The sequence below is a fragment of the Cebus imitator genome, unplaced genomic scaffold (genome assembly GCF_001604975.1).
Source record: "Cebus imitator isolate Cc_AM_T3 unplaced genomic scaffold, Cebus_imitator-1.0 Scaffold43, whole genome shotgun sequence".
Classification (NCBI taxonomy): Eukaryota; Metazoa; Chordata; class Mammalia; order Primates; family Cebidae; genus Cebus; species Cebus imitator.
Window position 1 is genome coordinate 8,113,099 of NW_016107358.1, and position 14,300 is coordinate 8,127,398.

At 48.0% G+C, this 14,300-nt stretch overlaps 1 protein-coding gene across 4 annotated transcripts in view; it reads right to left on the reverse strand.

The window, feature by feature from the left end:
• RREB1 (ras responsive element binding protein 1) overlaps positions 1-8,818 on the reverse strand; it is a 150,903-nt gene extending 142,085 nt beyond the window's left edge. The window contains exon 1 of one of the 4 annotated variants that reach the window (XM_017526759.2): positions 8,362-8,818. The gene's annotated coding sequence lies outside the window, so the exon portion shown is untranslated. Of the gene's footprint in view, positions 1-8,357 lie in introns of all 4 variants that reach the window. The other 3 variants (XM_017526757.2, XM_017526758.2, XM_017526761.2) reach the window with 3 other exon arrangements.
• Between the last annotated feature and the right edge of the window lie 5,482 nt (positions 8,819-14,300).

Below are 14,300 nucleotides of genomic sequence, written 5' to 3' on the forward strand. Positions count from 1 at the left end.
GCCAGACTGGTGTGTGGTTTTGCAGAGGGCCTGGTGACTGACTGAACATGGCGGCAGGAGAGACATGTGTCAGGACAGCAGTAAGGTTCCTGGCCTAGAAGGCTGGGTGCATAGTGATCACCTTCCAGAAAGAAAGGAGAGGACTTTCATTTTTACAAGTACCTGCAGGGTGAGGTACTTGCAAGGTGATCAGGGTGACAAAAGGTTCAAGCTTGGGAGAAGCTGTAAATGGAGATACAGAGTTGGCAGTTGGCAGTTTATAGTTTAGAGGGGAAGGCAGAAAAATGCCAGAATGGCAGAGGGCATTCTGCAGGAACAGGACTCATTTCCCAAGTATGGGAATACAAAGGTGGCTGCAGAGCAATGGCCCTGAGCACCATCAGTGCAACTGATACCAGTGGGATACAGAATGACTGCTGGCTCAAGATTGTAAGAACTGTCTTCAAGTATTGCACGTATCTATAACGTGAGTGGGAGCTCAGGCCACTCTGGGGGTGACTGTCTGTCTACCACTGGCAGTCCTTTTTCTGGAATTCAGTCGCTCTGTCTCCCTGTTCTTTTTTCTCCCCTCCATGGTTTCCTTACCTCCTGTCTGTGCCATAGGCTGCGGGGGTGGGAAGGTGGGGGTGGTGGTGAGGGAAGGCCAAGGGTCAGATCAGTAGCACTTGTTGGCTAAAAGATCACTCCTGTCACTATATTAGACATTTCTAGTCTGAGGTCTGGGGTCCCTTAACATAAAAAGCATCACTGCCTCCTACCCTGCATCCCCTTATTCCCTCCTCATCCCTCCCCACCACGGAGCTGGCAGCCATCCACCCTTTCAAGAAGGGATACGTGGACAGAGGACCCAGCTCAGAAACACTGCCCTACAAAAAGGGCAGATGGTTATGTAAGAATTTTGCAAAAATTTGAAAAAATAAAATAAGGGAGACAGCAAAAACATTAACTGTCAAGCAAGTAAGGGCTAGTTCAAACAGAAGGAAAAAGAGAGAGAGAGAGGAAGGAAGGAAGGGATGGAAGGAGGGAAAGGAAAGGAAGGAGGGAAGGAAAAGAAAGAGAGAAAGAGAGAAAAGAGAAAGAAAAAGAAAGAAAGAGAAAGAAAGAGAGAGAGAGAGGAAGGAAGGGATGGAAGGAGGGAAAGGAAAGGAAGGAGGGAAGGAAAAGAAAGAGAGAAAGAGAGAAAAGAGAAAGAAAAAGAAAGAAAGAGAAAGAAAGAGAGAGAGAGAGGAAGGAAGGGATGGAAGGAGGGAAAGGAAAGGAAGGAGGGAAGGAAAAGAAAGAGAGAAAAAGAGAAAAGAGGAAAGAAAGAAAGAAAGAAAGAAAGAAAGAAAGAAAGAAAGAAAGAGAAAGAAAGAAAGAGAGAAAGAGAGAGAGAGAGGAAGGAAGGAAGGAAGGAAGGAAGGAAGGGAGAGAAAGAGGGAGGGAGAGAGGGAAGGAAGGGAGGGAGGGAGGAAGGGAGGAAGGGAGGGAAGGACAGAAAAGCAAGCAAGCTGAGCTGTCCATCTGCCAGAACAGCTTCACAGAGCCAATGAATCTGGTTTGTTTTAGAAGTAGATGACTTCTAGAACTTTCATTTACTATGGGGTTTTAAAATACATTTAACGTCACTTAATGTTTTCCTCAACCTCAAATTTTCTGTGAAACTTCGAATTTGCCAACTATGGTACCTCAGAGGCAAATAAGAGCTTATTTGCTTTATGGAATTTCAGATTTCTAAATATATCGCAAGCAATAGAGGGAGTGCACCCAGTGGACTTGTAGATGAGACCCAGGCCACAGCTACCATACCTTTCAGGCAGGCTTTCTCAGCCTCAGCTCTGCTGACACACGGGGCTTGCTCTGTGCAATCGGATGTGGAGCAGCATCTCTGAGGTCTATGCACTAAAGGCCAGTAGTAGCAACTCCCCCTCCACCCCTCCCCAGAAACACTTAAAAATGTCTCCAGACATTGCCAAATATTCCCTGGGGGCAAAACCACCAGGTTGAGAACCACTGCTTCAAAGACTAAGCCCCAAGTTTGTCATCTGCTTTTTCCTTAAAACTCATCCCTTAGGCCTGACCAACATGGTGAAACCCTGACGCTACTAAAAATACAAAAATTTGCTGGGTGTCGTGGTGTGTGCCTACAGTCCCACCTACGCAGGAGAATCACTTGAATCTGGGAGGCGGAGATTGCAGAGAGCCGAGATCCTGCCATTGCACTCCAGCCTGGGCATCAACAAGACTCCCCCCCAAAAAAAACCATCCCTAAGATAACTACATTAAGAATTGCTAGTTCTGTTAATCTCCCAGCACTAAAAGCAAAAACAAAGTGCTGCATTTCCCCAATTTGAACATAAACTCCTAGGCAAAGTTTGACTAAGATAACGAAGTTGTGCAAAATTCTAGAAAGGAAATCCAGAGTGGATACCACAAAGTTTCCTGAACTCAAAATATACCACTTTCTTCTATATACAGATTTTGACTTTCTGAAACACTTACTTTATCCTTACAACAATCCCATGAGGTAGAAAGGCTACTAAAAAGATACATATCATCACATTCATCAACAAAAATGCTTCCAAGAGCTAAAGCGCTTTTTTTTTTTTAATTTCCTTATAACTTCAAACTCAATTGGGTTTATTTTGAAAAGGATCTGGTCTTATTTAAAAAACACACACACTTACACATGGAGAAATATAGGTAGCACATATTTAATGCTGCTAAGTCCTCCTGAGGTCAAGCTGACTCTAAAAAGCAGCTGTTCTACAGGACTAGGCTGGAGTTAGGAGTTCTGGGTTCCACGTTTGATTTATCAGCCCCTGGGTGGACTACAGCACAGCTGTAAAATGGGTCAACATACCCACCCAACTCTCATAGTGTTCCTCTAAGCATAAACTTGGAATCTTTGCTAAAGGCCTTCCACAAAAGCAGGGTGAAGTTAACTAAGTCCTGGAAGATACAGCTGAATAAAAAAAGGAAGCTTTTAAAGTGATTAAACCACAAGAAGTATCACACACACTTTTATAACAATCCTATCCCATAGTCTATGAAAAGGGGAAAATGAGATGAAATACCAAGCAAGCTAGGGAAAAACAAATAGAGTATTTAAAAGCTTTATCTAATTACCCCCACTGAGACGTTTTCTCTTCAGTCTGGCTGTCTGACAATGCCTGTGGGGGTTTTCATTCTCTTTCTCCACCCACCCTCATGATGTCTGTAAGCCCTCAGGTGAATCCCTGCAGGAGCAGTCAGTACCCAGTCCTGGGACTTTACAGAGGTTTTCAAATTCTCTTAGCATTACTTGCTTGAATCACACTGAACAAACAGTCTCCACCCTCTCCCACTGCTTTTGTCTGAAGTACCTATTCACAGGCAGCCACCTTCACTGATGGGCAGACTGGCTAACTTCAGTACCCTTGAAGTCCCACCAAAAACAAGATGCACCGGTCGCTACCAGTCTCCTCCTCCCCCTCCGACTCACCCCCACCCGCCACTGCCAACAGCAGAGTGCAATCCCCAGCTACACTCGGCTGCAGTTCAGACCAGACTGAATACGAGGGAACGTGACCAGAGAAACTGACTGGAGCGCAGTCAATGACACTGCCGGCAGGACTGCTAACATAAAAGGAAAAACCCCTCTCCACCTTCCTCATTCTTCTATCTCGGTAGTAATGAAAACATCAGCAGTTTTCCTTTCTGTATTCTGCCTTCTATGGGAGTGGGGGAAATTAAAAATAAGTGGTGCATTTCAGAGTGCACACCGTATGCCTCCCTCTGGGTTTCACATGGTGCACCTTTTACCTTTGATATAAGGGGAGGTCCCCACAACCCACACCCCCGTGTGGAAATCACTACCAGACCCTTGCTCTTTGCAAAGTGCCACAGCTACTTCTACTCAAAAATCACTCTATAAATCAGGAAAGAGATAAAAAGAAAACAGAAAGAAAACTCATTTATCAATTTCTTAATTATATTTGGATATAAAAATATGACTCAACACTGCCTGTTCAGTAAGTCAGATGTACACAAATTAACCTTGAAGCAGGGAAACTTTTGGCTTTCAACAGGCTTACTATTCAACCAAGAGATGATGGTGACCAATCATGGCTTCAATTAGATTTCAACCATTTTATCTCACTGAAAAACTTAAAGATCCTTGAACAGACTTATGGCAGAAGTGTAATGTACATCACACCTATTTTTGTTTTCTAACATTTGGCCAGTCCTTCCAAAGATACTCTGAACCTAATACAATCATTTTTAAAAAGCTATCTATGAACTGAGGGGAATAAGCTGCACCAGGGAGGTGGAATGAAATGGAGGAGGAGCCCCAACAAAACCTAATCTAAGGGAATAGCAATCTCAGTAAAGGGGGAAAGAAAGCTATTGCGTGCCCTTATCAGGACAAACTATATTGCATATTTTCTACTGATACGAAATTGTATTTCTATTTTTGAATACAAATCTGTTTGATTCAGAATAAAAGACATAACTTTATGGATTACGTAGAATTTTCAAAACAAATCAAGGAATCAGTTATTAACACTAGAAATAAGGGGATACTACACACAAAAATCCTCAGGAAGGTTTAACCTGAACACATTGGTAATAGACAAGAAGTCCACCAGACAACCTGCCATCTGACACCACAAGGCTGGTAGAGAGTACTAAACTTCAATAAATGACACTTTCGAAAGAAAGAGATTATTTAAATAAAATAATAAAAACAAAACAAACTTTAACATCCTACCCTTCCCAGGTCAAAGGACACAGAAGATTCAGAAATTAATTAAACCTAGTAAATAATGTAAAACAGGGAAGGATTCTCTTTCAAAAATGCTTCGGTTAATTTTAGCATCCTTCTGTTTAGCTGCTTAGCAACCCTTATCCTATGACCTTCTAAGCACCACCTACTTTTCAGAAGGATAATGAATAGAAACATCAAAAGAATTCACTTCTGTTTCCAAAGAATATATTTAACCAATTTTTATAGGAGTTAAATTTATATTAATTATGCCGTGCAAAACCCTAGAAGGGTAGCATTTTAAAATGTCATTAACTGGACATTTCCTTAGCTGAAGGTGATAAATGATGTTAGCAAGTGAGCATAAGATAGCAAGTAAAGAATTTCAAACTGAACTCAGAAGTGGAACAACACAACAATTCAAAACTGAAGAACAAAAACCACCTAAGGGCAGCTACACTGTACAGTGCCTGGGACACAGCAGGTAACCAATAAACTGCTGTTGATCAGATGCAGGACTAATAAGGTTAGGTTTACTTTCTTCCTTCAACATGCTGTACCTGTGTTGGATACAAATAAGACCTTGGGAGTCTGCCTGAAGAAATTTAAAAGACCCTTCAATTAAAAGGTCACTTGGATGATGTAACTAGTTAGGAATGGATACACCACCTGAACCAGCTCAGTAAGACCCATGTTCCCCACCACATAACAAACACTTGTCAGATGCTAAGGGCTTAGCATCTGATTTTCTGAAAAGAAATAAAGGAGTATCTAGAAAAACCCAGAGAATGATATTCCACATAACAGTAAGCATCAGCAGCATTTCTTAAAGAGTATTACACATCCAGCAAATCCTCTTTAAAGACAAGACATTCTAAAATGCAACCAGTTTAGCAGTATTTTTAAGATTAAGACAATGCAAGTTCATTAACCTAAAATGGAGCAAAAGCTAAGCAAATAACTAAATCAAAGAGTTCTTCTCTCCCTTTATTTTGTAAAAATGGGGGAAAGGTATTTTTTAACACATTTAAAACTTGATTAAAGCTATTCAAATGTTTAATTCATCAGTGTAACCAAAGCTCAAAGCACATCAAAGCAGGACCATCAGCGGGTACCCAGAAGGCTCCCTCCAAAAGGCAGAGGTAAACACACACACACACACAGACACACCACCCCTAAAATTAGTGATCCGTCTTTGTAAAAATTACCTGTAGCATAGTTTGAACGCATTCCTTCAAAAGTTCTGTGGACTCTTGAAGGTAGTACAGAACTCAACGTTTATTTTTCAAAGAGGTTTTAGCCAACACTTTGGCCTCTATCTAACTTAGACTTCCGGGTTGAAATATGTGTTAGAAACTATACCTGCCTACTTGAAAAAGCACCAAATCTAGAGGATGATTTTCACGGGTGTGAAAAAACAAAACCAAACCTCATTCTTTTCTTGGCAGTTCTATTTTCCCCCACCTTCCACTTCCATTAAACTTATTTCAGAATCAACTCGTGCCCCTGCAGGGTCCCCTAGATATATAAAGGGGAAAAAAAATCTCAAAACTATGGTTATGCACTAGCAACTCTGCTTTTACAGAAATCATTTCAAGTCTTCTTAAGACAGCAATTCCTCGCTATTTCCAGCAACCCCATTCAACAGGTAAACTTTATTTCCACTGGCTTTTAAAGAGCTAAGCTTAAATCTAAACTCTAAAACAAGAACGAGGCTTCAATTTTCTACTAAGGAAAACCCTCGGACAGGTTTTTCAACATACCAAAACGTTGTATTTTTTTATTCACCCTTCTGCCTCTCTCCACATCCACCACCACCACAAGCAGCAGTAGCAGCATTAGGAGCATCCTCAAAAGAAGAAGAAAACCCCTCCAAAGCGCCCCGAATGTGTGCTGCTGCTGGCTCTGAAGCCGTGTAGAATTTCGTAATGGAATGTGAACTGCTCGTCCGGATCTGGGCTCACGTTCTATCTCCTAACCAGTAAGGAGCGAGGGAGGGCAAATCTGCTGAGCAAGGAGAAATACTTTTCCTCCTCTTTTATAACCCATCACGGATGCACTGCGGCCGAGGGGCGCGAGCTGCACGCGGCGCCTGTCAAGCGACCCGCCCGCCAGCCCGGCCCGCACCCCGTGGGGTTCCCGCGCCCCCCAGCTCCCTGCCCCTCCCGGAGAGGAAGGCTGCCCCGCCGATCCGTGGGCTCCGCCGACGCGCCCCGCACTCACGCGCAGCGACGGAGCAGGTCACATCCTCGATGCGCCCTTGGCCCGGTCCAGAAAACACGCCGCTTTCAAGGGAGGGGGTCGGCAAAGGGAAGGACCTCCCCTGCTCCTTAGCAACCATTAAGGTCGCAGTTTCCTAAGAGACCGCGGGCAGGGAGGGGGCGCGGGGGGCCGGGCCCGAGGCTGGTGCGGGAAGTGGGGAGGCAGCAACAGGCCCCCTCCCCCCACCCAGCTCGACGCCGGGGGCCGGGATGGGTGGAGGAAGGGAAGCCCCAGAACTCCCGAAAAATTGGTCCAGCGGGCGGCGGACAAAAGTTTCCAAGCGCGCTCCACAGCTGGGCTGCGGAGCGGGCCCCGGCGGCCGGCCCCGCCTCGGATGCTCCCGGCCTCCTTCCTGTGCTCGTGACGGCGCCGGGCGCCGAGCCCCCCACCCCCCTCGCGATGCAGGCTAGCTCCACACTGAGAGCTCCCACGAAAACACGCACCCCGCCAACGGAAGGGCGAGTGAACAATACGCGCCCGCACGGCTCAAGCCGGGTCCCCTCCTCCCCTGGCCCCCCGGGGCGGTGGTCGGCGAGACCACGACCGCTAGCCGGGAATCCGTGAGGGCGCGGGGCTGCCCGCGGCCCCCTCCCGGCCGGCGCCGTCCGCCCGGGAGGATCAAAGTCCGCAGAGCAGGGCGCGGCGGATGCTCCCACCGAGCAGCCCCGAGCAGGCACCCCCACGCGAGCACCCAGGGCAGGCACCCCCAAGCGGGCACCCCCGGATACCTTGCGGCGGCGGCAGGCGGGCGGGTGCCGTCATCTCCGCGCTTCCCGGCCCAAGAGGGACTCGAAAGTATGTAGAAGAAAAGTTTCCCCTCCCACATGGGGGGGAGGATGTCGGGGGAGAGAGGGCGGAAGATGGAGAGCGGCGCTGGGAAGATGTTTCTGGCCGGCGGTGCGCGCACCATCCGAGTCCCGGCGGTGCTGGTTAAAAATAAACTCGGCTGCGCGGGTCGGGCCGGATTCCTGCGCTCGGACGGCTAATATGGATGCGCATCAGGTCTTGCTGGCGGGGCGCTGCGGCGGCTAGCGCTGGGAGCTGGTTGGCAGAGCCGGCGGCTCGGGAAAGGGAAAAGAGCGGAGGAAGGGGAGGAGGAGGAGGAGGAGGAGGAGGAACGTCCCGGCGCGCAGCCCGAGGGGAGAGGGCTGCCCAGCTCATCCCTGGCCGCCCCGCCGGTCCGAGCGCACGCTGCGCAGCGTGGGGCGTGCGGGTCCCCGGCTCCGGGACACGCCGAGTTTCAAAAGTACAACGCGCTCTGCAGACTTCACCCTCCCCATCCCCAAAGTTCTTTTAAAGGTCGCTCCGGCTGTGCCCCAGACGTCTCGCTGCCGCCGGAGTACCGCGAGTCGGAACCCGGGGCACGTACTTACGGCCGGGCAGGGCGCTTGGCTCCCAGACATGATGCGTTGGGGACCGGTGGGCTTCAGGGAGAGACCGAGGAGAGATGCAAACTTGTTCCGGAAAAGGAATCAAAATGGCGTTTCTGGATGTGCAAAGTTCATCAACTCCGCAGTCACTTCCCCTCCTCCTCTTCTCCCACAGGGAGGGAGGTGGGCGAGGAGCTGGCGACCCCGGCGCCCCAGCCGTCGTCCTGGCCCCCGTCTCGGCCCCCCGCCCAGCTTCCTCGCCCGCACGCTCGGAGTCTCGCTCTCCCCCTCTCACCCTGATAAGTAGACACATCACGTGTTGCTCCTGCGAGTCTCCTGGGGACGTGTTACTGAGCGGCCGCGGCGGCGGCGGCGCTCAGACTGGGGGGGTGAGGGGGAGGACCGCGGTACCCGCCTGTCCCCACCGCCGCCCCTGCCCCGACTTCAGCAGGGTGACTGCAGTTGCCATCCCGAAAGGGATGGAGATGGAGTCCCCTCCCCACCCCCCACCGCAGCCCCAGGTTTGCCCTACGCCCTCCCTAGGCGCCCGGGCCAGGCAGGGGAGGGCCGAGTTGCCCGAGGGGAAGGGTCGGGGAGGCTGCGGTTGAGGGCGTTCCCCATCGGTCCGTGGCTCGCCCGCCACCTTCTCCGGCCACCGCAGCCCCTCCCCTGCAGCCCCTCGCCGCGGGCGACTCCCCGCCCCCGGCTTTCCATCACTTCACTCCGCAGTTTGTTTCACTATTTTAACGTAGGCGGGGGAGACACCGTGATGCCCCGGAATTGCGAGAGGGGCGCCTCGGAGCCGCAGGGATTGGGGGGATGAGGGGCGTGGGGCTCGGGGTCCCTGGCCTGGCCCCGCCCCTCTGGGTCTCCGAGGCATCTGCGAGGAGGAGCCCCGCCCGCGCCGTTTCCTTTACACGCGGTCCTCGCTCTGCATCCAGGTGGGGCGAGTGGATGATGGGGCAGGAGATTAGGGAGCAGGCGCTTCACCCCGCCCCCAGCTTCGAGCTGTTTCTCTCCCGGGGCCATCCTTCTTACTCTGGGGCTGCCGCCCTGAGCGTGCTCTCCGTCTAACAAACGCAACTCCGACTCGAGTTTGGTCCCCTTTCCTTACCCACACCCCACAAAGGATGCTTCAGCGGGGAACTGCGTGCCCGCCAGAGGCTGAGGACGGTTCCTGCTGCCACTGTGTCCCCACCCCGCGATGGAATGGCTGATGCTGTGTCATCCACGTCGCCCTCCAAGGCTTCAGAGAAGCCACACGCAGTATCTCTTTCTCTCAGAGGGCTCCTGTTTCAATTCTGAAAAGCAGGGGCCCTTCTCCAAGCCGCTCTCCAGCTCCAGCTCCAGCCACCACGCTTCGCACTGGCTGCCTTGCCCCAAGTTATCACAGAGCCCAGAAAAACCAGGCCTGGGCTGTGCTTCCTCCATAAAGCAGCTGACATGCTTCCAACTGTTAATGCTTCTCCTACTGAGGTTCTGAAAGGGGCCTGTTCTCGGCCTTTGGAAACATCTTCAGAAAGATAAGGATGATTGTGGTTGTTGAAAATAAACACCATCACCCCCCCCCCAATTCTAAAGAATGTGCAAAGAATACTGTAGAATTATGCGTTTGAGTCTGGTTAGGCAAGATGATGTTATGCAGGCAGAAAGCTGGCTACTTTCTATTTACTATGACCTTTGACCCTGGCTCCTCTGAGAAGGCTTGAACACCACGGAGAGTTGGAGAGTTGTAAGCCCAATTGTGGGCCTTTAATTGAGGCCTTCCATTGACATGTAGTTTTCAGGACTGCAGACAGAAGTGTCTGTCTTGGGATGGGTCCTGGCCAGAATAGAAGGCTTTAGAAAAGCAGCTGGACCATTAGGTCCGATATGAGATGAGTAGGCTAAACCACTGCCCAAGAAGGAACTGATTCAGCTGGCTGTTTCTCTGACTTTCAGTCATCAAAATTAAGTTTTCAGAACCTGTTATGTTTCCCAAGGTCTACTGTTTACTGAAGAAAACTCTATCCAGAGAAATTTTAGCAGTTGTATTTTTCTGAGCCTCCCCCTGCCCCCTCCCCCCAAATGTATTATCAAATGCTTTTTTGAAGACAGGCCTGTCATGGAGGAGATGAGCAGGTCTCTAGACAGGAATAATAATTCACATAGCCATCATAGAATAGGTGTCTTGTGTTTCTAACTTGTAATGTGTTCCAATGAGGGCAGAGGAAGGGCCCTGTGGGGAATGCTACTTTATTTACTCACTCTGCTTCTGATTCAGGAGCCAGCCTTTCCTGATCTCCCCATTCAGGGATAAGTTTTGAACAGGAAAAATATCAAAGTTGGAATTTTATGCATAATTTTGCTATTCTGTAAAGTCTGTTCAAATCTCCATTGCTATATGAATTTTCATGACAAACTGCCACCTGCATAATGCCATCTAGAAAATACTGGCAACAAAAAAGAGTGAAAACAGTTTTACTACAACTTTAAATTTTGTGTGTGTGTGTGTCTCTGTGTGTGTGTGTGTGTGTGTGAGAGACAGAGTGTCACTCTGTTGCCCAGGCTGGAGTGTGATGGTGTGATCGTGGCTCACTGCAGCTTCAAATTCCTGATCTCAAGTGATCCTCCAACCTCAGCCTCCCAAGTAGCTGGAACTGCAGTGCATGCCACCACATCGAGTTAATTTAAAAAGTTTTAGTAGAGAGGAGATCTTACTATGTTGTCCAGGCTGGTCTCAGGCTCTAGGGCTCAAGTGATCCTCCCAGCTCAGCCTCCCAAATTGCTGCCATTACAGGTGTAAGCCATTGTGCTCAGCCTATTACAAGTTATATTTTATTTATTTATTTTTGAGACAGAGTCTTGCTCTGTCGCGCAGTCTGGAGTGCAGGCGTGCAAGCTCTGCTCACTACCACCTCCACCTCCCAGTTTCAAGTGATCCTCATGCCTCAGCCTCCTGAGTAGCAGGAATTACATGCACCCACCAACATGCCTGGCTAATTGTTCTATTTTTAGTAGAGCTGGGGGTTCCACCAATATTGGCCAGGCTGGTCTTGAACTCCTGACCTCAGGTGATCCACCTGCCTTGGCCTCCCAAAGTGCTGGGATTATAGGTATGAGTCACTGCACCTGGCTACAAGTTTTATTTTTAAAATTGGAGTATAGGCCAGGCGCAGTGGCTCATTCCTGTAATTCCAGCACTTTTGGAGGCCAAGGCAGGCAGATCACCTGACGTCAAGAGTTCAAGACCAGCCTGACCAACATGGAGAAACCCCATCTCTCCTAAAAATTCAAAAAAAAAATAGCCAGGCCTGGTGGTGCCTGGCTATAATTCCAACTACTCAGGAGGCTGAGGCAGGAGAATCTCTTGAACCCAGAAGGCAGAAGTTTCGATGAGCCAAGGTCATACCACTGCACTCCAGCCTAGGCAACAAGAAAAAAAAAAAAATGGAGTATAATGATGCTGGCTGAGGCCTGTGTTTCTCATTTCTAGCTAATTAATAAACTTCAAACCACCTGTGCAAAAGAGTCATGCTCTCTAAACCATGATGAAATGCTACTTCACACCCACTCGATGTTAATAATAATAATAATAATAAAACAGATAAGTGTTGAAGAGAGTATGGAGAAATTGAAACCTTCATACATTGCTGATGAGAATATACAATGATGCAGCCACTTTGAAAAATAGCTTGGCAGTTCCTGGAAATGTTAAACATAGAGTTACCATATGACCTAGCAGTTCTGCTCTTAGGTACACAAACAAGAAATGAAAACATATGTCCACACAAAAACTTGTACTCAAATGTTCATAACAGCACTATTCATAATAGCAAAAAAGTGGAAACAATTCAAATATTCATCAGTTCTTGGATGGATAAACAAAATATAGCCATAAATGGACTGTTATTCAGCCATCAAAAGGAACGAAGTACTGCTGCACAATACAACGTGGATGAATCTTGAAAACATTATGCTAAATGAAAGAAGTCAGACCCAAGAGGACAAATAATGGATGATTCCATTTATGTGAAATGTCCAGAATAGGCAAGTCGATAGAGACAGAAAGTAGATTAATGGTTGCCTAGAACTGAAGACTTAGGAAGAAGTGGGGATTGACTGCTAATGTGTGGAGTTTCTTTTTGGGATGCTAAAAATTTAGTAGGCCAAGCTACCCCTCTCCTCCTCTCCCCACCCCTCCCTTTTCCCTCCCCTCTCCACCTCTCTCCCTCTCTCTTCCCCCCACCCACTCTCCCACCCCCTCTCACTCTGCCATGTAAGAAATGTCTTACTTCCCCTTCACAAAACAAAACAAGAACAGCTTAGTAGACCAGGCAAGGTGGCTACTGCCTGTAATCCCAGCACTTTGGAAGGTCAAGGCACAAGGATTGCTTGAGGCCGGGGATTTGAGACCAGCCTGGCCAACATGGTGAAACCCTGTCTCTACTAAAAATACAAAACATTGGCTGAGCGTGTTGGCAGATGCCTGTAATCCCAGCTACTAGGGAGACTGAGGCAGGAGAGTAGCTTGAACCCAGGAGGCAGAGGTTGCAGTGAGCTGACATTGATTGGACCATTGCACTCCAGCCTGGGCGACAGGCAAGACTCCGTCAAAAAAAATTTAAAACGTAGCCAAACATGGCGTCACATGCTTATAGTCCCAGCTGCTTAGGTGTCTGAGGCAGGAGAATCACTTGAGCCTGGTAGGTCAAGGGTACAGTGAGCCATGCGTGTGCCTCTGGATTTCAGACTGGTCAACAGAGTGAGACCCTGTCTCAAAAAAATTCAAATTAATTAAAATAAAAATGTTCTAAAATTGATTGTGGTTAGGGGGCACAACTCTAAATATACTGAAAATCCATTGAATTGTACATTGTAAATGGGTGAATTGTATGGTATGTGAGTTATATCCCAATAAAGCAGAGATGTATATATATATATATGGAATTGTGCCAGGTTCTATAGTGGGGAGCTAATACAAAAGTGGGTAATTTATAATCTGTGCCTTAAAATAGCTTGCAATCTAATCTCTGCATCCTCATGATATAATCATGAAATGCAAAACAGCATATAATAAAAAAACATTAGGCCAGGTGCAATGGCTCACACCTATAATCCCAGCACTTTGGGAGGCCAAGGCAGGTAGCTCACAAGGTCAAGAGACCAAGATCATCCTGGCCAACATGGTGAAACCCCCGTCCCACTAAAAATACAATCATTAGCCAGGTGTGGTGGTGCATGCCTGTAATCCCAGCTACTCCGGAGGCTGAGGCAGAAGAATCAATTGAACCCGGGAGGCGTAGGTTGTAGTGAGCCGAGATCATGCCATTACACTCCAGCCTGGGCAACAAGAGTGAAACTCCATCTCAAAAACAAAACAAAATGTTCGGGCATAGTGGCTCACACCTGTAATCCAAGCACTTTGGAGGCCAAGGCGGGCGGATCACCTGAGGTCGGGAGTTCAAGACCAGCCTGACCAACATGGTGAAACTTCATCTTAAAAAAAAATTAAATGCATAAAAATTCAGTTCAGAGCAAAGATACCACTTTTTAAAGATACCACTTTTTTTGTGAGACGTAGTCAAACATATTTAAAAAATTAGATACATACAAAATCCAGGAGCTCAGAGCAAAGAAATCACTTTTTTTTTTTGATACGTAGTCTCACTCTGTTGCCCAGGCTGGCCTGCAATGGCGTGATCTCAGCTCACTACAACCTCTGCCTCCCAGGTTCAAGCAATTCTCCTGCCTCAGCCTCCTAAGTAGCTGGGATTACCGGTGCCTACCACCATGCCCGACTAATTTTTGTATTTTTAGTAGAGATGGGGTTTTACTATGTTGGCCAAGCTGGTCTTGAACTCCTGACCTCAAGTGATACTCCCACCTTGGCCTCTCAAAGTGCTAGATTACAGGTGTGAGCCGCCATGCCCCGCCAAGATCACTTCTTTTTTTCTGAGACA